The sequence below is a fragment of the Hemitrygon akajei genome, unplaced genomic scaffold (assembly GCF_048418815.1).
Source record: "Hemitrygon akajei unplaced genomic scaffold, sHemAka1.3 Scf000058, whole genome shotgun sequence".
In the NCBI taxonomy this organism is placed as follows: domain Eukaryota; kingdom Metazoa; phylum Chordata; class Chondrichthyes; order Myliobatiformes; family Dasyatidae; genus Hemitrygon; species Hemitrygon akajei.
The window spans coordinates 5,699,990-5,723,514 of record NW_027331944.1 but is presented as its reverse complement, the minus strand read 5'-3'; positions in this window follow the sequence as shown (position 1 = coordinate 5,723,514).

The window sequence follows — 23,525 nt, the reverse complement described above, 5'->3', positions numbered from 1 at the left end:
CCTTCGTAGGTCGAGAGGTCCCTGATGAATGAATAAACTTTTGGGGCGACCCTCGAGAGGAGAAGTCTGAGCCTAACAGCAGGGTCGGTTGCACGAACCTCCTCCAAGTATGATTAGAAGCATACAAGCCAGTGTTCAAAGGCAAGAGCTGCGTCAGGGTCCTGGGGGTCCAAATCTAAACGTTCTGGGCGTAAAAAGGTTTCCATGTTTTAACTTCCAGTCAACAAAATTGATGCACCATCAATAACTCACGCTGAGACGAAGGAAGCGAGATATCGGCTTTTATTCAAAATGAGGGAGAGCAGCAGCCCACAGTCGCCTTTATACAGGGGGCTGTGGGAGGAGCCACAGGAGCAGTCAGCAGGGGGCCTGTGGGAGGAGCCACAGGAGCAGTCAGCAGGGGTCTGTGGGAGGAGCCACAGGAGGAGTCAGCAGGGGTCTGTGGGAGGAGCCACAGGAGCAGTCAGACAGGTATATCTAGTTCACCACAGTGAGAGAAACTCTCTTTGAGATCATTATCGGATTCCACACAGCAGCAGATAGTTGTAGAACAGCACACAGGATTTGATGTAGATTTGAGCAAAGTACAGACTCTCTGATCCAATCAGCGCTGCCGCTTGTGACGTCAGAATCCAGATATCTGACCCGCAAACCAGGAAGTGCGGCTCAGTCTCCGAGTGTAACAGAGATCGGCGCTGCTCTCTCGGGATGTCGGGACTGCCCTTAGCAGCTCTCGTTCTTTGTCTCCACATAACGACGGGTGAGGATCACTCTCTCCAAACACTGGTGATCACTTAATCAACAGAACGACTCGTAGTTAGTTGAATGAAGATGAGATTATAATTGTCGACCTTACTGAGCTAAGAATAGATCCCTGCTATCTGTACAGATTGTGTTAAATTCAGTTCCCAAGTCTATCCGCGTCTGTCGCTTTTCCCTCATATGATTTTCTCTTTCTCAGGTGAGTCCCAGCAGTTTACTATTATCGTTAAGGACAGCCAGATAATTGTCGCCGTTGGGGGTGAGGCGCTCTTTTCAGTGCGGCCGTCGTCAAACGTCATCAGTGGAAGCTGGATTTTTAATGGGAAAACAGTCGCCCAGTGGATCGGACAGACCGTGGCTGTCGATAATGAGTACGTATCGCGGGCAGAGATATTTCCACACAACGGGTCGCTTCTGCTGAAGTCGGTGAACGTGCTGGACAGCGGGGAATACCTTGTGTATATGGTTGTATATGGCTCCCAATCCTCAGCGACGGTCACTCTGCGTGTCACTGGTAAGTGAGACCGAGTCATGCTATCTCGGACTATACCTTTCATTTTATTCCTGTGGTGAAAGAATACAATACAACCTTTACGGTGGTCGCAGACCCTGGACTCCAGTGAACTCTGCCAGACCTGCTCTCGGACTGTTCAGTTCTCACTGTTGTGCGTGGCTGTGTATCCCCGTTTCTGTTTGCGGGCTGCTCGCACTTGTCCGTGCCGGATGTCAGTTCCGTCTTCAAGGCCATCAAGTAATCTTTTTTGCTGTATTTTACTCTATTTTGAGCCGAACATGTCGCTACCTTAGAAATTACAAGGCTTATCCATAGCCTTCTAGTTTTGTAAGCTCCACTTACCTATCCAAAAGTCTTTCAAACGACCCAATCGTATCCGCCTCCAACATCGATGCCGGCAGCCCATTCCACGCACTCACCACTCTCTAAGTAAAATACTTTCCCCTGACATCTCCTCTGTACCTACTCCCCAGCACCTTAAACCTGTGTCCTCTTGTGGCAGCCATTTCAGCCCTGGGAAAAAGGCTCTGACTATCCACACGATCAATGCCTCTCATCATCTGATACACCTCTACCAGATCACCTCTCATACTCCGTCGCTCAAGGAGAAAAGGCCGAGTTCACTGAACCTGTTTTCATTAGGCATGTTCCCCAATCCAGGCAAAAAACCTCGTAAATCTCGTCTACACCCTTTCTATGGCTTCCACATCCTTCCTGTAGTGAGACGACCAGAATATTGACAGCATTCTGTAGTTTTATCTCTGATCTGTGCATCTGTAGTAATTTGCTTTAAGCAGAATATATCTCCTTGGAGCCATCATTTCAGCACAGTACGAACACGTGATACATGATCTGTGGTATTTTTACAGAAGCCGTATCCAGGCCCAACACCACATCGAATGACGCTGACTCGGTAGAACACAATGACACAGTTAGTTTGGAGTGCACGGCAAGAGGGGAACATGCTTCTTATTCGTGGTTAATGAAAAGCAGGACAGTTAGCTCTGACGTTACGATTACCGTGAGCATCACATCGACTGAACGTTTACCGCCAGCATCACAGTATTAGCTCATGTATCCAACACTGATTATAGTTTAAATGGAGAAAAAGCAACAATAAGAGAATGATGTGCAACGGGACTTGGCTCTCTTTGTGTAGGATTGTCTAAAGGTTAATTTGGGGGTTGAGTCTGTTGTGAGGAAGGGAAATGCGATGTTAGCATTCATTTCAAGAGGACAAGAATATAAAAGTAACCATATAATATTGAACGTTTATAAAACACTGGTGAGGCCTCACTTGGAGTATTGTGAGCAGTTTTGGCCCCTTACCCGAGAATGGATGTGCTGAAATTGGAGAGGGTTCAAAGGGGGTTCACGGAAATGATTCCAGGAATGAAAGACTTGTCATAATATGAGCCTTTAATGTCTCTGAGCCTGTATTCACTAGAATCCAGAAAGGCTGAGAGGAAGGAAACTGTTGTCACCACTCATTCTTCTGAATTCCAGTGAATACAGACCCAAAGCATCAAATGTCCGTCATATGAAAACAATAGACTCATGTGAGTGAACTTCCTCTGAAGCCCTTCAGGTTCAACACATCATTTCCAAGAACAGTGCCCCAAAGGGGACAGGAATATAAAGGTAAGCATGTAATATTGAAAGAACTGGTGAGGCCGTTTTTGGCCCATTATATCCGAAAATGGATGTGCTGAAATTGGAGAGGGTTCAAAGGGAGTACACGAAAATGATTCCGGGATTAAAAGACTTGCCATATGATGAGTCTTTGATTTCTCTGGGCCTGTATTCACTAGAATCGAGAAGCGTGACATCAATGAAACCTGTCGAATGGTTAAACACCTATAGTGGGGGAGTCTAGAACCAGAGGACTCAGATAGAGTGGATGTGGAGAGGATGTTTCCTATAGTGGGGGAGTCTAGGACCAGAGGACACAGATAGAGTGGATGTGGAGAGGATATTTCCTATAGTGGGGGAGTCTAGGACCAGAGGACACAGATAGAGTGGATGTGGAGAGGATATTTCCTATAGTGGGAGTGTCTAGAACCAGAGGAACCAGATAGAGTGGATGTGGAGAGGATGTTTCCTATAGTGGGGGAGTCTAGGACCAGAGGACACAGTTAGAGTGGATGTGGAGGGAATGTTTCCTGTAGTGGGGGAGTCTAGGACTAGAAGACAGAAAGTGGATGTGGAGAGAATGTTTCCTATAGTGGGGGAGTCTAGGACCAGAGGACACAGTTAGAGTGGATGTGGAGAGGATGTTTCCTATAGTGGGGGAGTCTAGGACCAGAGGACACAGATAGAGTGCATGTGGACAGGGTGATTCCTGTGGTGGGAGAGTCAAAGACAAGATGACACCGCTTGAAATTCGAGAGACCTCCTTTTAGAACGTAGCTAAAAACGTGTTTCTTCAGAAGAGGTGGTGAATCCGTGGAAATGTTTCCCACAAGCAGCGGTGGAGACCATGTCTTTATGTATATTTAACGCAGATGTTGATAGATTCTGATTGGCCAGGGCACCAAGAGATACGGGGAGAATGCAGGAGATTCGGGCTCAGAGGAAAATGGGATCAGCCATGATGAAATGTCCGCGCAGGCGCCATAAGCAAAATGGCCGAAATCTGCCCCTATACTTTCGGATCCTATGGGCTTATAGAATTAAAATCGTGTTCAAAATCACCGGCATAGGTCGTAAAATAAGGTTTTTTTATGGCAGCGTGCAGTGCATTACTCAGTAATATAACTATAAATTACACATTTAAAACATTTGCCCATCTAACCTGTGGATGTCAGCTCCCACATCAGGACATATATGTCCCAGACTTTGCTAAAATCACAAGAAGTCTGATGTCCGAGTCCTTCGATTCAAGTCAAATCTAATTAAGTCATTTTTATTGTCATTTCGACCATAACTGCTGGTACAGTGCATAGTAAAAATGAGACAACGTTTTTCAGGACCATGGTGTTACATGACACAGTACAAAAACTAGACCGAACTGCTTAAAAAAAACAACACAGAGAAAGCTACGCTAGACTACAGACCTACATAGAACTGCATAAAGTGCACAAGAACAGTGCAGGCATTACAATAAATAATAAACAGGACAATAGGGCAAGGTGTCAGTCCCGGCTTCGGGTATTGAGTAGTCTGATAGCTTGGGGGAAGAAACTGTTACGTAGTCTGGTCGTGAGAGCCCGAATGCTTCAGAGCCTTTTCCCAGATGGCGGGAGGGAGAAGAGATTGTATGAGGGGTGCATGGGGTCCTTCATAATGTTTCCTTTGCGGATGCAGCATGTCGTGTAAATGTCCGTGATGGCGGGAAGAGAGACCCCGATGATCTTCTCAGCTGACCTCACTATACGCTGCAGGGTCTTGCGATTTGAGATGGTGCAATTTCCGAACCAGGCAGTGATGTAGCTGCTCAGGATGCTCTCAATACAACCCCTGTAGAATGTGGTTGTTTGGAGGGACCAGGAGAGATTCTCCGTCAGGTGAATACCAAGAAAATTGTTGCTCTTAACGACCTCTACCGAGGAGCCGTCGATGTTCAGCGGGGAGTGGTCGCTCTGTGCCCTCCTGAAGTCAACAACCATCTCTTTTCTTTTGTTCACATTAAGAGACAGGTTGTTGGCTCTGCACCAGTCCGTTAGCCGCTGCACCTCCTCTCAGTAAGCTGACTCGTCTTTCTTGCTGATGAGACCCACCACGGTCGTGTCATCGGCGAACTTGATGATATGGTTCGAGCTGTGTGTTGTAGCACAGTCGTGGGTCAGCAGAGTGAACAGCAGTGGACTGAGCACGCAGCACTGCGGAGCCCCCGTGATCAGTGTGATGGTGTTGGAGATGCTGCTCCCGATTCAGACTGACTGAGGTCTCCCAGTCAGGAAGTCTAGGATCCAGTTGCAGAGGGAGGTGTTCAGGCCCAGTAGGCTCAGCTTTCCAATCAGTTTCTGAGGGATGATTGTGTTGAATGCTGAACTGAATGGTAAGACTCTTGGCAGTGTGGAGGATCAGAGGGATCTTGTGGTCCGAGTCCATTGGACGCTCAAAGCTACAGCGCAGGTTGACCAATTCCAGATCAAGTACAGGCTCTACTCTTGTAGGCTTATGCACATAGCGTGCCAGGAACCCTCAATGAACACACCTAACAAACTCAACTCATCTAAACCCCTTGCTCTCCGAAGATGGAAAACAATATTCCGCCGTTCTATTATGGTTGTAAATATTTATATTTATCAATAAATTCCAGATCCCCACAACTCTCTGGGAGAAGAAGTTTTTCCTTAACTCTGTCCGAAATGACCTACCCCTTATTCTCAAACTGTGCCCTCTGGTACTGGACTCTCCCAGCATCTGGAACATATTTCCTGCCTCTATCTTGTCCAATCCCTTAATAATCTTATATGTTTCAATCAGATCCCCTCTCAATCTCCTTAATTCCAGCGTGTACAAGCCCAGTCTCTCTAACCTCTCTGCGTAAGACAGTCCAGACATCCCAGGAATTAACCTCGTGAATCTACGCTGCACTTCCTCTACAGCCAGGATGTCCTTCCTTAACCCTGGAGACCAAAACTGTACACAATACTCCAGGTGTGGTCTCACCAGGGCCCTGTACAAATGCAAGACGATTTCCTTGCTCTTGTACTCAATTCCCTTTGTAATAAAGGCCAACATTCCATTAGCCTTCTTCACTGCCTGCTGCACTTGCTCATTCACCTTCAGTGACTGATGAACAAGGACTCCTAGATCTCTTTGTATTTCTCCCTTACCTAACTCTACACCGTTCAGATAATAATCTGCCTTCCTGTTCTTACTCCCAAAGTGGATAACCTCACACTTATTCACATTAAACGTCATCTGCCAAGTATCTGCCCACTCACCCAGCCTATCCAAGTCACCCTGAATTCTCCTAACATCCTCATAACATGTCACACTGCCACCCAGCTTAGTATCATCAGCAAACCTGCTGATGTTATTCTCAATGCCTTCATCTAAATCGTTGATGTGAAAATGAGGAACACCTTTTTTGTTTTTTTTTAAATTCATCATCAACAATCATTTCTATAAGATATATTTCATTTAATGTACATATCTATCATATATCCATATGTGCCACAGATCTCCACACTTTAATCCTCCACGCACTTTAATCACCCTTGGGAAGGATTCACTGCTACCGCAGCCAGGGATACCAGTAGACTTTCATATAGGTTGTCCCACCTTGTGCAATAAACTCGGACCATCCACCCGACCTATTATCCTCAGGTTATCCAACAACTCCGCAATCTTTTGTTAAATTAGGACTGAAATCTCAATTGATCGTTGCAAGAAAGTTTCCAGTAAATTATTATTTAAAACAAAATCCCCGTAGCTGCTGGAAATCTGAAGTGGAAACAGAAATTGTCGGAAACAACTTCTGAATGGGAAACCAAATTCATGCTCTTAGTTCCTGGTATCTTAATCGCTGATCCAGACACGAAACGCAGACTGTGTCTTTTTCCACAGTTGCTGCTTGAACCGTCCTTTCTTTAGAGTAATTTCTACATTTGTGCCATTTGCAGGACGAAATGACACTCGGAAACAGAGCAGTGACTGGAGATCAGAAAAGGTTGTGGGCTCCAGTGAGCCGCTGCGGAGACCCGTGTTCAATCCCGCTCTCTTACCTTTCCAACTGTCGGGGAGTTTATAAAGGGTTAATAAAGTTTTTCTGCCTATCTGATTTCTCCAGTTTGCAATCAGTTGCTTCATTTGTTATAAAAATAGTTCCTTCCGAACAGTCTGGTATTGCGTAACAAGCACTTCCCGATCTCAATTCCACGAACCCTTAATTCTCAGAAACAAGAAGTGAAAATTATCTCACGAATGTCAGAGTTTGATGCGGTAAGTCCTGTGCTGTCAGATTAGAGATCATATCCCAAGCCTGGCTTGATAGTGACCACAAGTGTCCACAATATCTCCTGTCGGATGTATACATGGATACAGCAACACCGGGAAGTACTTGGGTCAGCCAACCTCTGGATAGTGGCCAGGGAGGGTTATTGAGACTGTGAAGAGGCCGGAAGGCCGTAGAGAACCGAGGAAGGGTTTAGTGCTTGAAGAATGACACAGAAACAGGGAAGGTCTATGCTGCAGGAGCACGCATAGCGTCAGAGAGGCGTGGGGGCAACATGTCTAAAGAAACAGGGAGTGTGTGCATAGACTGGTTCCGGTTTCAGACAGGGAGTGATGTAGAGGCTGGATTGTCAGAGATAGGGAGAGTATCCATCATTTTGTATTGTTCACTCTTTTTTAAACGTTCTGAAGTTGTTCCATTACGATTAACATTTATGACTCATTATGACGTTTAACTCGACTTATTAATGTTACTCTCTGGGAGAAGGAATATGAACCTGAAGACACACGCTCAATCCTCTCCGCCACCATCAGATTTCTGAATGGTCTATGGACCCATGAATACTACCGCAACTTTTCTTCTCGTTTTGCAATACTTATTTATTCTATGCTTCTTATCTTAGCTCGTAGACACGGTTATCTATTGCTCTGTACTTCTGCCACAAGAGAACAGATTAAATGACATATATCAGTGGTGATAAATCTGGTTCTGATTTGAAACATTCTCCAGGCACCCAGTTCCAGTTGTTATCGTTCAGAAAGCTGAGAGAGGAGCAGAGAGATTCCGCAGTACAGGGTGCGTTTTTCGGTCTCTGGGGGTAAGGGATGTTGGCTGAGTTTTTCCAATATCATTGTGTGTTGATAGATTACACAGCGAGCTCATTCTCTCCTCTGAGATAAATCTCAGCGAGAAATGGTCACCAGTAAAACAATTCCCAGAGGAATGTTTACATAAATGTGTGGTGCGGATTGTTTGTATTTTAAGGGATGAGTCTGGTTGTTGTTGGCAAGGCAGGAATTTATCACCCCTCCCTTAACAAGCCCCTCACTGAGCGGTTTATGTTGGGCTCTCTACTTAAACTGTCATACGCTGTCTGGGAAAGCTGCTAACAAAGTTCTCTCAGTCAGGGAATTCCGGGAATCGGACCCGCACCGTGGTGCAGGCAGCTCAGACTGATTTCCAAGTGGCGGGGAATCTTGGGGACAAAAGTAGTCTTTAATTGCCTTGTTCCTCTTTTTCCTTGCTCACCTTTGCCCTCAAGTCGACAACGGTTGTTAAGGTGTAGGGTGGGGTTGTTGGTAGGGGAGGGGTAGGTGGTAGGGGTGGGGTAGTTGGTAGGGGTGAGACAGTTGGTAGTGATAGGTGTGGTGGTCTGGAGTTTCTCGTAGAATAGTCCTGGTAGGTTACTATGATGCATTCTATAGACTGTGCACACATCGGTCATTATGTGCTGTTGTTGGAGGAAGGGAAGTTGCATGTTGCAATTGCATTCGTTTGCTCTGTAGCAGGGTTTAACACTGAACAGTTTGCTAATAATAGTCGGGTCTTTTAAAAATTTGTCAATTTCCATCTCTGCTGGTTTCCCGTCGGGTAAAACTCGAAACCAGATCAGATAAGCGACTTTTATCCCGATTCACTGGCCCCCTAAATAAATAATCGAATCCCGGACGAGCCCCCAATTTGTAACATGCGCCGTAACTGGGTGTCAGACCAGCAGAGAAAGAAGAATCCGTTGGTGTCTGGTGGTACTATATTGAAAGGTGCTTATTAATAAAAATAAGCAAAACCATATCAATAATGCAACTATACATATAACACAAGTTAGCATTAATAAACCTAAAAGTGTAGGAATAATAATAATAAACAATAATAAGCAAGGTCTATCGATGTCTAGGGGTAAATGAATTGCCATAGGAAAGTATAGAGTTCAGTTCATAAACACTGAAGTAGTTATGGTTGTTGTGTTGAAATCGTTGGAGAGAGAGAAAGAGCGAGCGAGAGGTAACAGTTACAGCAGCCAAACCCTCCTTTGCTTTCTTAATCCGCCGTATCGTTGTGGTCATTCAGTTATGACCCCTTTGGTCTTCAGCTAGTCCGTTCTTCTGTCACTCTGGCATGAGTGGACACACACACAAGTCCCCACTGACCTTTCAGTAACACTGTGAGCTTTACTGACCGATCTCCTGGTTCGGTCTTCGAAGCCTCCACCTTTCTGTGGGTTCCCTACACCCAATCAGTGTCTGAAGGGTGTCTCTCCAGACCTGTCTTTTTATCCCCACTCACGGGGTCTCACCTATCCATCAAGTCTGAATGACAGTGTCCATCAGTTCAGGCCACTCCTGCTATCTCCTGAGGAATGTTAACGAGCCAAATCCTTGTAGTAGAAGGTAAATAATCCAGAAAGAGTCATAATACAGTAAATCAACAGTCTCTGTCCCCTCTCTTATCTGTAGCAGATGTTCTTACCTGTGCTTTATCTCACTCTCATGAGCAGCATAACAACAGCAATAGTTCGTAGTTCTCAGGAGAAGGGTTGAGAATGGTTAACTCTGCACCCCAATGTCCATCAGGTCTGTCCATCACTCATAACACCGTGTTGTAATTGTTATAAGGATATAACGCACGGGTGAGGCCTCACTTGCAGCATTGTAAGCTGGTTTAAACCCCTGAACTGACCAACAATGTGCTGAAACTGAAGAAGGGCTCAAGGAGGTTCACAGAAATTATTCCAGAATTGAATGGCATGTCACATGAAGAGCTTTCAATGGCTCTGGGCCTGAGGGGTGGCCTCAATGAAACCGATCGAACGGTGAAAGGAATTGATAGAGTGGGTGTTGAGAGGATGTTTCCTGTGGTGGGAGACTCTGAGACCAGAGGACACGGCCTCAGGGTTGAGGGGCGAACTTTTAAAAGGAAGTTGAGGAGGAATTTCTTTAGACAGAGATTGATGAAACCGGGCAATCTTTTGTCTCAGGCAGCTGTGGATGCCAAGTATTCGCAAGATTGAACAGACCCATCTCCCAACAGGTGAAAAAGAGCAACACTTGCTTTTGTAATTTATTTTTTTTATTGTAGTTCATCATCAAACAAGCATTTCCACAAGATGTATTTCTGTACATATCTATCATATATCCATATGTGCCACAGATCTCCACACTTTAAACCTCCACGCACTTTGATCACCCTTGGGAAGGTTTCACTGCTACCGCAGCCAAGGATACCAGCAGAGTTTCATAATAGGTTGTCCCACCCTGTGCAATAAACTCCGACCATGCACCCGGCCTATTATCCTCAGGTTATCCCACAACTCTGCAGTCTATTGTTAAACCATCACTGAAATCTAAATTTTCCGTTTCATGGAAGATTCCGGTAAATTATTATTTAAAACAAAATCCCCGTAGCTGCTGGAAATCTGAAGTGGAAACAGAAATTGTCCGAAACAACTACTAGGTGGGAGACCAAATTTATGCTCCTGGTTCCTGGTACCTTCATCGCTGATCCAGACACGAAACGCAGACTGTGTCTTTTCCCACAGTTGCTGCTTGAACCGTCCTTTCTTTAGAGTAATTTCTATATTTGTGCCATTTGCAGGACGAAATGACACTCGGAAACAGAGCAGTGACTGGAGATCAGAGAAGGTTGTGGTATCCAGTGGCGCCGCTGCGGAGACCCTTGTTCAATCCCGCTCTCTGCCCTCTCTATCACTCTGGGGGTTTATAAAGGGTTAATAAAGTTTTGCTGCTGATTTAGTTTCTCCAGTTTTCAATCGGCCGCTTCCTTTGTTATAAAAATAGCTGATTCCGAACAGCCTGGTATTGTGTAACAAGCACTTCACGATCTCAATTCAACGAACCCTTAATTCTCAGAAACAGGAAGTGAAAAGTTTCTGACGAATGTCAGAATTTAATGTGCTTAGTCCTGTGCTGTCAGATTAGAGATCATGCCCCTTGTCTGGTTGGATACCTACAGTGTCCACAATATCTCCTGTCGGATGTACACACGGAAACAACTGGACCGGGAACTACTTCGGTCAGCTAACGTCTCCAACCATACAGCAGTATCTGTCCCAGACAATTCTCACCCACTTCCCCATTAGCCTTTACTCACTGCCAATTTATAACCTCGACCAGTCAAGCATTAATCTCCCACTCTTTAAGTCCCTCTCAGTGATCTGCCCTCTAAATCCATCCGGGGACAAGAACTCCGAAATTCTAAACCCACTGACTGAACGCTTCACCCAAACTGGGTACAAACTTGCAATTTTTCCCGACAACAAATACGTACGACATGTGAAAATATGATCTACACATGTGCACGGCCATGTCTCCCAAGGACATTGACTGTTTCATTGAGGGTACAGGCAGGTTCAGAGATGCGGAAGGCCATAGGGGCCGGGGATGGTTACAGAGACCGTGAGGGGAGTAGCACTTGAGATGGATACAGAGAGAGAGTTTGTAGAGGCCAGAAGGGCGTAGAGAAACGGGAATGGTGTAATGCTTGAAAGGAGACACAGAAAAAGGGAAGGTCTCGGGACTGGAGGAGGCTCTAGATTGCAGGTGCGGGGCGGGACAGGGGTTTACGAGACCGACATCTTTGTAGTGGTTCAGGTGGTATTCGGGGAAGGCTGTGGTAAGAGAGAAATAGATGGGTTTTGCTGCAGGAGCCCTCATAGAGTCGGAGAGGCGTGGGGGCAAGATGTCTAAAGAGACAGGGAGTGTGTGCATAGACGGGGTGTGGTTTCAGAGAGGGACTGGTGTAGAGGCTGGAATTTCAGAGACAGGGAAAGTATCCATCATTTTGTATTGTTAACTCTTTTGTAAACGTTCTGAAGTTGTTCCATTACGATTAACATTTATGACTCATTATGACGTTGAACTCGGCTTATTAATATTACTCTCAGGGAGAAGGAATATGAACCAGAAGACACACGCTCAATTCTCTCCGCCCCCATCAGATTTCTGAATGGTCTATGGACCCATGAATACTACCGCAACTTTATTCTATGCTTCTTATCTTAGCTCGTAGACACGGTTATCTGTTGCTCTGTACTTCTGCCACAAGAGAACAGATTAAATGACATATATCAGTGGTGATAAATCTGGTTCTGATTTGAAACATTCTCCAGGCAACCAGTTCCAGTTGTTATCGTTCCGAAAGCTGAGGGAGGAGCTGAGAGATTTAGCAGTACAGGGTGCTTTTCTCGGGCTCTTGTGGTAAGGGATGTTGGCTGATTTTTTCCAATATCATTGTGTGTTGATAGATTACACAGTGAGCTTATTCTCTCCTCTGAGATAAATTTCAGTGATAAATGGTTACCAGTAAAACAATTCCCAGAGGAATGTTTACATAAAAGTGTGGTGCGGATTGTTTGTATTTTAAGGGATGAGTCTGGTTGCTGTTGGCAAGGCAGGAATTTATCACCCCTGCCTTAACAAGCCCGTCACTGAGCGGTTTCTGTTGGGCTCTCTCCTTAAACTGTCATACGCTGTCTGGGAAAGCTGCTAACAAAGTTCTCTCAGTCAGGGAATTCCGGGAATCGGACCTGCACCGTGGTGCAGGCAGCTCAGACTGATTTCCGAGTGGCGGGGAATCCTGGGGACAAAAGTAGTCTTTAATTGCCATGTTCCTCTTTTTCCTTGCTCACCTTTGCCCTCAGGTCGAGAACGGCTGTTAAGGTGTAGGGAGGGGTAGGTGGTAGGGGTGGGGTAGTTGGTAGGGGTGAGACAGTTGGTAGTGATAGGTGTGGTGGTCTGGAGTTTCTCGTAGAATAGTCCTGGTAGGTTACTATGATGCATTCTATAGACTGTGCACACATCGGTCATTATGTGCTGGTGGTGGAGGAAGGGAAGTTGCATGTTGCAATTGCATTCGTTTGCTCTGTAGCAGGGTTTAACACTGATCAGTCTGCTAATAATAGTCGGGTCTTTTAAAAATTTGTCAAATTTCATCTCAGCTGGTTTCCCGTCGGGTAAAACTCGAAACCAGATCAGATAAGCGACTTTTATCCCGATTCACTGGCCCCCTAAATAAATAATCGAATCCCGGACGAGCCCCCAATTTGTAACATGCGCCGTAACTGGGTGTCAGACCAGCAGAGAAAGAAGAATCCGTTGGTGTCTGGTGGTACTATATTGAAAGGTGCTTATTAATAAAAATAAGCAAAACCATATCAATAATGCAACTATACATATAACACAAGTTAGCATTAATAAACCTAAAAGTGTAGGAATAATAATAATAAACAATAATAAGCAAGGTCTATCGATGTCTAGGGGTAAATGAATTGTCATCGTAAAGTATAGAGTTCAGTTCATAAATGCTGAAGTAGTTCTGGTTGTTGTGTTGAAATCGTTGGAGAGAGAGAGAGAGAGAGCGAGCGAGAGGTAACAGCTACAGCAGCCAAACCTTCCTTTGCTTTCTTAATCCGTCGTATCGTTGTGGTCATTCAGTTATGACCCCTCTGGTCTTCAGCTAGTCCGTTCTTCTGTCACTCTGGCATGAGTGGACACACCCACAAGTCCCCACTGACCTTTCTGTAACACCGTGAGCTTTACTGACCGATCTCCTGGTTCGGTCTTCGAAGCCTCCACCTTTCTGTGGGTTCCCTACACTCAATCAGTGTCCACTGGTGTGTCTGAAGGGTGTCTCTCGAGACCTGTCTTTTTATCCCCACTCACGGGGTCTCAGCTATCCATCAACTCGGAATGACAGTGTCCATCAGTTCAGGCCACTCCTGCTATCTCCTGAGGAATGTTAACGAGCCAAGCCTTTGTAGTAGAAGGTAAATGATCCAGAAAGAGTCATAATACAGTAAATCAACAGTCTCTCTCCCCTCTCTTATCTGTAGCAGATGTTCTTACCTGTGCTTTATATCTCTCTCATGAGCAGCATAACAACAGCAATAGTTCGTAGTTCTCAGGAGGAGGGTTGGGAATGGTTAACTCTGCACCCCAATGTCCATCAGGTCTGTCCATCACTCATAACGCCGTGTTGTAATTGTTATATGGTTGTAGGTTATATGGTTATAACGCACGGGTGAGGGTCCACTTGCAGCATTGTAAGCAGGTTTAAACCCCTTAACTGACCAACAATGTGCTGAAATTGAAGAAGGGCTCAAGGAAGTTCACAGAAATTATTCCAGAATTGAATGACATGGCATATGAAGAGCTTTCAATGACTCTGGGCCTGAGGGGTGGCCTCACTGAAACCTATCGAACGGTGAAAGGAATTGTTAGAATGGGTGTTGAGAGGATGTTTCCTGTGGTGGGAGACTCTGAGACCAGAGAACACAGCCTCAGGGTTGAGGGGCGTACTTTTAAAAGGAAGATGAGGAGGAATGTCTTTAGAAAGAGAGTGATGAAACCGGGCAATCTTTTGTCACAGGCAGATGTGGAGGCCAAGTATTCGCAGGATTGAACAGACCCATCTCCCAACATGTGAATAGACAATAAACAATAGACAATAGGTGCAGAAGTAGACCATTCGGCCCTTCATGCCTGCATCGCCATTTTGAGATCATGGCTGACCATCTACAATCAATACCCGGTTCCTGCCTTGTCCCCATATCCCTTCATTCCCCTATCCATAAGATACCTATCTAGCTCCTTCTTGAAAGCATCCAGAGAATTGGCCTCCACAGCCTTCCGAGGCAGTGCATTCCAGACCCCCACAACTCTCTGGGAGAAGAAGTTTTTCCTTAACTCTGTCCTAAATGACCTACCCCTTATTCTCAAACCATGCCCTCTGGTACTGGACTCTCCCAGCATCAGGAACATATTTCCTGCCTCAGTCTTGTCCAATCCCTTAATAATCTTGTATGTTTCAATCAGATCCCCTCTCAATCTCCTTAATTCCAGCGTGTACAAGCACAGTCTCTCTAACCTCTCTGCGTAAGACAGTCCTGACATCCCAGGAATTAACCTTGTAAATCTACGCTGCACTTCCTCTACAGCCAGGATATCTTTCCTTAACCTTAGAGACCAAAACTGCACACAATACTCCAGTTGTGGTCTCACCAGGGCCCTGTACAAATGCAAGAGGATTTCCTTGCTCTTGTACTCAATTCCCTTTGTAATAAATGACAACATTCCATTAGCCTTCTTCACTGCCTGCTGCACTTGCTCATTCACCTTCAGTGACTGATGAACAAGGACTCCTAGGTCTCTTTGTATTTCTCCCTTACCTAACCCTACACCGTTCAGATAATAATCTGCCTTCCTGTTCTTACTCCCAAAGTGGATAACCTCACACTTAGTCACATTAAGAGTCATCTGCCAAGTATCTGCCCACTCACCCAGCCTATCCAAGTCACCCTGAATTCTCCTAACATCCTCATCACATGTCACACTGCCACCCAGCTTAGTATCATCAGAAAACTTGCTGATGTTATTCTCAATGCCGTCATCTAAATCGTTGACATGAAAATGAGGAACACCTATTCTGTTGTTTTTTTTTTGAAATTCAGCATCAACAATCATTTCCATATTTCATTTAATGTACATATCTATCATATATCCATATGTGCCACAGATCTCCACACTTTAAACCCCCACGCACTTTAATCACCCTTGGGAAGGTTTCACTGCTACCGCAGCCAAGGATACCAGCAGAGTTTCATATAGGTTATCCCACCCTGTGCAATAAACTCCGACCATGCACCCGGCCTATTATCCTCAGGTTATCCCACAACTCTGCAGTCTATTGTTAAACCATCACTGAAATCTAAATTTTCCGTTTCATGGAAGATTCCGGTAAATTATTATTTAAAACAAAATCCCCGTAGCTGCTGGAAATCTGAAGTGGAAACAGAAATTGTCCGAAACAACTACTAGGTGGGAGACCAAATTTATGCTCCTGGTTCCTGGTACCTTCATCGCTGATCCAGACACGAAACGCAGACTGTGTCTTTTCCCACAGTTGCTGCTTGAACCGTCCTTTCTTTAGAGTAATTTCTATATTTGTGCCATTTGCAGGACGAAATGACACTCGGAAACAGAGCAGTGACTGGAGATCAGAGAAGGTTGTGGTATCCAGTGGCGCCGCTGCGGAGACCCTTGTTCAATCCCGCTCTCTGCCCTCTCTATCACTCTGGGGGTTTATAAAGGGTTAATAAAGTTTTGCTGCTGATTTAGTTTCTCCAGTTTTCAATCGGCCGCTTCCTTTGTTATAAAAATAGCTGATTCCGAACAGCCTGGTATTGTGTAACAAGCACTTCACGATCTCAATTCAACGAACCCTTAATTCTCAGAAACAGGAAGTGAAAAGTTTCTGACGAATGTCAGAATTTAATGTGCTTAGTCCTGTGCTGTCAGATTAGAGATCATGCCCCTTGTCTGGTTGGATACCTACAGTGTCCACAATATCTCCTGTCGGATGTACACACGGAAACAACTGGACCGGGAACTACTTCGGTCAGCTAACGTCTCCAACCATACAGCAGTATCTGTCCCAGACAATTCTCACCCACTTCCCCATTAGCCTTTACTCACTGCCAATTTATAACCTCGACCAGTCAAGCATTAATCTCCCACTCTTTAAGTCCCTCTCAGTGATCTGCCCTCTAAATCCATCCGGGGACAAGAACTCCGAAATTCTAAACCCACTGACTGAACGCTTCACCCAAACTGGGTACAAACTTGCAATTTTTCCCGACAACAAATACGTACGACATGTGAAAATATGATCTACACATGTGCACGGCCATGTCTCCCAAGGACATTGACTGTTTCATTGAGGGTACAGGCAGGTTCAGAGATGCGGAAGGCCATAGGGGCCGGGGATGGTTACAGAGACCGTGAGGGGAGTAGCACTTGAGATGGATACAGAGAGAGAGTTTGTAGAGGCCAGAAGGGCGTAGAGAAACGGGAATGGTGTAATGCTTGAAAGGAGACACAGAAAAAGGGAAGGTCTCGGGACTGGAGGAGGCTCTAGATTGCAGGTGCGGGGCGGGACAGGGGTTTACGAGACCGACATCTTTGTAGTGGTTCAGGTGGTATTCGGGGAAGGCTGTGGTAAGAGAGAAATAGATGGGTTTTGCTGCAGGAGCCCTCATAGAGTCGGAGAGGCGTGGGGGCAAGATGTCTAAAGAGACAGGGAGTGTGTGCATAGACGGGGTGTGGTTTCAGAGAGGGACTGGTGTAGAGGCTGGAATTTCAGAGACAGGGAAAGTATCCATCATTTTGTATTGTTAACTCTTTTGTAAACGTTCTGAAGTTGTTCCATTACGATTAACATTTATGACTCATTATGACGTTGAACTCGGCTTATTAATATTACTCTCAGGGAGAAGGAATATGAACCAGAAGACACACGCTCAATTCTCTCCGCCCCCATCAGATTTCTGAATGGTCTATGGACCCATGAATACTACCGCAACTTTATTCTATGCTTCTTATCTTAGCTCGTAGACACGGTTATCTGTTGCTCTGTACTTCTGCCACAAGAGAACAGATTAAATGACATATATCAGTGGTGATAAATCTGGTTCTGATTTGAAACATTCTCCAGGCAACCAGTTCCAGTTGTTATCGTTCCGAAAGCTGAGGGAGGAGCTGAGAGATTTAGCAGTACAGGGTGCGTTTCTCGGGCTCTTGTGGTAAGGGATGTTGGCTGATTTTTTCCAATATCATTGTGTGTTGATAGATTACACAGTGAGCTTATTCTCTCCTCTGAGATAAATTTCAGTGATAAATGGTTACCAGTAAAACAATTCCCAGAGGAATGTTTACATAAAAGTGTGGTGCGGATTGTTTGTATTTTAAGGGATGAGTCTGGTTGCTGTTGGCAAGGCAGGAATTTATCACCCCTGCCTTAACAAGCCCGTCACTGAGCGGTTTCTGTTGGGCTCTCTCCTTAAACTGTCATACGCTGTCTGGGAAAGCTGCTAACAAAGTTCTCTCAGTCAGGGAATTCCGGGAATCGGACCTGCACCGTGGTGCAGGCAGCTCAGACTGATTTCCGAGTGGCGGGGAATCCTGGGGACAAAAGTAGTCTTTAATTGCCATGTTCCTCTTTTTCCTTGCTCACCTTTGCCCTCAGGTCGAGAACGGCTGTTAAGGTGTAGGGAGGGGTAGGTGGTAGGGGTGGGGTAGTTGGTAGGGGTGAGACAGTTGGTAGTGATAGGTGTGGTGGTCTGGAGTTTCTCGTAGAATAGTCCTAGTAGGTAACTATGATGCATTCTATAGACTGTGCACACATCGGTCATTATGTGCTGGTGGTGCAGGAAGGGAAGTTGCATGTTGCAATTGCATTCGTTTGCTCTGTAGCAGGGTTTAACACTGAACAGTCTGCTAATAATAGTCGAGTCTTTTAAAAATTTGTCAATTTCCATCTCAGCTGGTTTCCCGTCTGGTAAAACTCACAACCAGATCAGATAAGCGACATTTATCCCGATTCACTGGCCCCCCAATTATGTTTTCGAATCCCGGTCGAGCCCCCAATTTCTAGTTTACACCGTAACTGGGTGTCAGACTAGCAGAGAAAGAGGAATCCGTTGGTGTCTGGTGATACTATATTGAAAGGTGCTTATTAATAAAAATAAGCAAAACCATATCAATAATGCAAATATGCATATAACACAAGTTAGCATTAATAAACCTAAAAGTGTAGGAATAATAATAATAAACAATAATAAGCAAGGTCTATCGATGTCTAGGGGTAAATGAATTGTCACAGGAAAGTATAGAGTTCAGTTCATAAATGCTGAAGTAGTTATGGTTGTTGTGTTGAAATCGTTGGAGAGAGAGAGAGAGAGAGAGAGAGCGAGAGGTAACAGCTACAGCAGCCAAACCTTCCTTTGCTTTCTTAATCCGTCGTATCGTTGTGGTCATTCAGTTATGATCCCTCTGGTCTTCAGCTAGACCGTTCTTCTGTCACTCTGGCATGAGTGGACACACACACAAGTCCCCACCGACCTTTCTGTAACACTGTGAGCTTTACTGACCGATCTTCTGTTTCGGTCTTCGAAGCCCCCGCCTTTCTGTGGGTTCCCAACACTCAATCAGTGTCCACTGGTGTGTCTGTAGGGTGTCTCTCCAGACCTGTCTTTTTATCCCCACTCACGGGGTCTCACCTATCCATCAACTCTGAATGACAGTGTCCATCAGTTCAGGCCACTCCTGCTATCTCCTGAGGAATGTTAACGAGCCAAATCCTTGTAGTAGAAGGTAAATAATCCAGAAAGAGTCATAATACAGTAAATCAACAGTCGCTGTCCCCTCTCTTATCTGTAGCAGATGTTCTTACCTGTGCTTTATATCTCTCTCATGAGCAGCATAACAACAGCAATAGTTCGTAGTTCTCAGGAGAAGGGTTGGGAATGGTTAACTCTGCACCCCAATGTCCATCAGGTCTGTCCATCACTCATAACGCCGTGTTGTAATTGTTATATGGTTATAACGCACGGGTGAGGCCTCACTTGCAGCATTGTAAGCAGGTTTAAACCCCTGAACTGACCAGCAATGTGCTGAAACTGAAGAAGGGCTCAAGGAGGTTCACAGAAATTATTCCAGAATTGAATGGCATGTCATTTGAAGAGCTTTCAATGACTCTGGGCCTGAGGGGTGGCCTCACTGAAACCTATCGAACGGTGAAAGGAATTGATAGAGTGGGTGTTGAGAGGATGTTTCCTGTGGTGGGAGACTCTGAGACCAGAGAACACAGCCTCAGGGCTGAGGGGCGTACTTTTAAAAGGAAGATGAGGAGGAATGTTTTTAGAAAGAGAGTGATGAAACCGGGCAATCTTTTGGCAAAGGCAGATGTGGAGGCCAAATATTCGCAGGATTGAACAGACCCATCTCCCAACATGTGAATAGACAATAGACAATAGGTGCAGAAGTAGACCATTCGGCCCTTCAAGCCTGCACCGCCATGTTGAGATCATGGCTGACCATCTACTATCAATACCCGGTTCCTGCCTTGTCCCCATATCCCATGATGCCCCTATCCATAAGATACCTATCTAGCTCCTTCTTGAAAGCATCCAGAGAATTGGCCTCCACTGCCTTCCGAGGCAGTGCATTCCAGACCCCCACAACTCTCTGGGAGAAGAAGTTTTTCCTTAACTCTGTCCTAAATGACCTAACCCTTATTCTCAAACCATGCCCTCTGGTACTGGACTCCCCCAGCATCAGGAACATATTTCCTGCCTCTATCTTGTCCAATCCCTCAATAATCTTATATGTTACAATCAGATCCCCTTTCAATCTCCTTAATTCCAGCGTGTGCAAGCACAGTCTCTCTAACCTCTCTGCGTAAGACAGTCCTGACATCCCAGGAATTAACCTTGTAAATCTAAGCTGCACTTCCTCTACAGCCAGGATATCCTTCCTTAACCCTAGAGACCAAAGCTGCACACAATACTCCAGTTGTGGTCTCACCAGGGCCCTGTACAAATGCAAGAGGATTTCCTTGCTCTTGTACTCAATTCCCTTTGTAATAAATGACAACATTCCATTAGCCGTCTTCACTGCCTGCTGCACTTGCTCATTCACCTTCAGTGACTGATGAACAAGGACTCCTAGATCTCTTTGTATTTCTCCCTTACCTAACTTTACACCGTTCAGATAATAACCTGCCTTCCTTTTCTTACTCCCAAAGTGGATAACCTCACACTTATTCACATTAAGAGTCATCTGCCAAGTATCTGCCCACTCACCCAGCCTATACAAGTCACCCTGAATTCTCCTAACATCCTCATCACATGTTACACTGCCACCCAGGTTAGTATCATCAGCAAACTTGCTGATGTTATTCTCAATGCCATCATCTAAATCGTTGATGTGAAAATGAGGAACACCTTTTTTGTTTTTGTTTTTTTTTGAAATTCATCATCAACAATCATTTCCATAAGATATATTTCATTTAATGTGCATATCTATCATATATCCATATGTGCCACAGATCTCCACACTTTAATCCTCCACGCACTTTAATCACCCTTGGGAAGGTTTCACTGCTACCGCAGCCAAGGATACCAGCAGAGTTTCATATAGGTTGTCCCACCTTGTGCAATAAACTCGGACCATCCACCCGGCCTATTATCCTCAGGTTATCCCACAACTCCGCAATCTTTTGTTAAATCATGACTGAAATCTCAATTGATCGTTGCAGGAATGTTTCCAGTAAATTATTATTTAAAACAAAATCCCCGTTGCTGCTGGAAATCTGAAGTGCAAACAGAAATTGCCAGAAACAACGTCTGGGTGGGAAACCAAATTAATGTTTTTGGTTCCTGGTATCTTCATCGCTGATCCAGACACGAAACGCAACTGCGCCTTTTTCCACAGTTGCTGCTTGAACCGTCCTTTCTTTAGAGTAATTTCTACATTTGTGCCATTTGCAGGACGAAATGACACTCGGAAGCAGAGCAGTGACTGGAGATCAGAGATGGTTGTGGGCTCCAGTGAGCCGCTGCGGAGACCCGTGTTCAATCCCGCTCTCTTACCTTTCCAACTCTCTGGGAGTTTATAAAGGGTTAATAAAGTTTTTCTGCCTATCTGATTTCTCCAGTTTGCAATCGGCCGCTTCCTTTGTTATAAAAATAGTTCCTTCCGAACAGTCTGGTATTGCGTAACAAGCACTTCCTGATCTCAATTCCACGAACCCTTAATTCACAGAAACAAGAAGTGAAAATTATCTCACGAATGTCAGAGTTTGATGCGGTAAGACCTGTGCTGTCAGATTAGACAACATGTCCCAAACCTGTCTTGATAGTGACCACAAGTGTACACAATATCTCCTGTCGGATGTATACATGGAAACAGCAACACCGGGAAGTACTTGGGTCAGCCAACCTCTGGATAGGGGCCAGGGAGGGTTACTGAGACTGCGAAGAGGCCGGAAGGCCGTAGAGAACCGAGGAAGGGTTTAGTGCTGGAAGAATGACACAGAAACAGGGAAGGTCTATGCTGCAGGAGCACGCATAGAGTCGGAGAGGCGTGGGGGCAAGATGACTAAAGAGACAGGGAGTGAGTGCGTAGACTGGGTGCGGTTTCAGAGAGGGAGTGGTGTAGAGGCTGGAATTTCAGAGATAGGGAGAGTATCCATCATTTTGTATTGTTCACTCTTTTGTAAACGTTCTGAAGTTGTTCCTTTACGATTAACATTTATGACTCATTATGACGTTTAACTCGACATATTAATGTTACTCTCAGGAAGAAGGAAAATGAACCTGAAGACACACGCTCAATTCTCTCCGCCACCATCAGATTTCTGAATGGTCTATGGACCCATGAATACTACCGCAACTTTTCTTCTCGTTTTGCAATACTTATTTATTCTCTGCTTCTCATCTTAGCTCGTAGACACGGTTATCTATTGCTCTGTACTTCTGCCACAAGACAACAGATTAAATGACATATATCAGTGGTGATAAATCTGGTTCTGATTTGAAACATTCTCCAGGCACCCAGTTCTAGTTGTTGTCGTTCAGAAAGCTGAGGGAGGAGTAGCGATGTTTAGCTGTACAGGGTGCGTTTCTCGGGCTCTGGTGGTAAGGGATGTTGGCTGATTTTTCCCAATATCATTGTGTGTTGATAGATTACACAGTGAGCTTATTCTCTCCTCTGAGATAAATCTCAGCGATAAATGGTCACCAGGAAAACAATTCCCAGAGGAATATTTACATAAAAGTGTGGTGCGGATTGTTTGTATTTTAAGGGATGAGTCTGGTTGCTGTTGGCAAGGCAGGAATTTATCACCCCTCCCTTAACAAGCCCGTCACTGAGCGGTTTCTGTTGGGCTCTCTCCTTAAACTGTCATACGCTGTCTGGGAAAGCTGCTAACAAAGTTCTCTCAGTCAGGGAATTCCGGGAATCGGACCCGCACCGTGGTGCAGGCAGCTCAGACTGATTTCCAAGTGGCGGGGAATCCTGGGGATAAAAGTAGTCTTTAATTGTCATGTTCCTCTTTTTCCTTGCTCACCTTTGCCCTCAGTTCGAGAACGGTTGTTAAGGAGTAGGGTGGGGTAGTTGGTAGGGGAGGGGTAGGTGGTAGCGGTGGGGTAGTTAGTAGGGGTGAGACAGTTGGTAGTGATAGGTGTGGTGGTCCGGCGTTTCTCGTAGAATAGTCCTGGTAGGTTACTATGATGCATTCTATAGACTGTGCACACATCGGTCATTATGTGCTGGTGGTGGAGGAAGGGAAGTTGCATGTTGCAATTGCATTCGTTTGCTCTGTAGCAGGGTTTAACACTGATCAGTCTGCTAATAATAGTCGGGTCTTTTAAAAATTTGTCAATTTTCATCTCAGCTGGTTTCCCGTCGGGTAAAACTCACAACTAGATCAGATAAGCGACTTTTATCCCGATTCACCGGCCCCCTAATTAAGTAATCGAATCTCGGA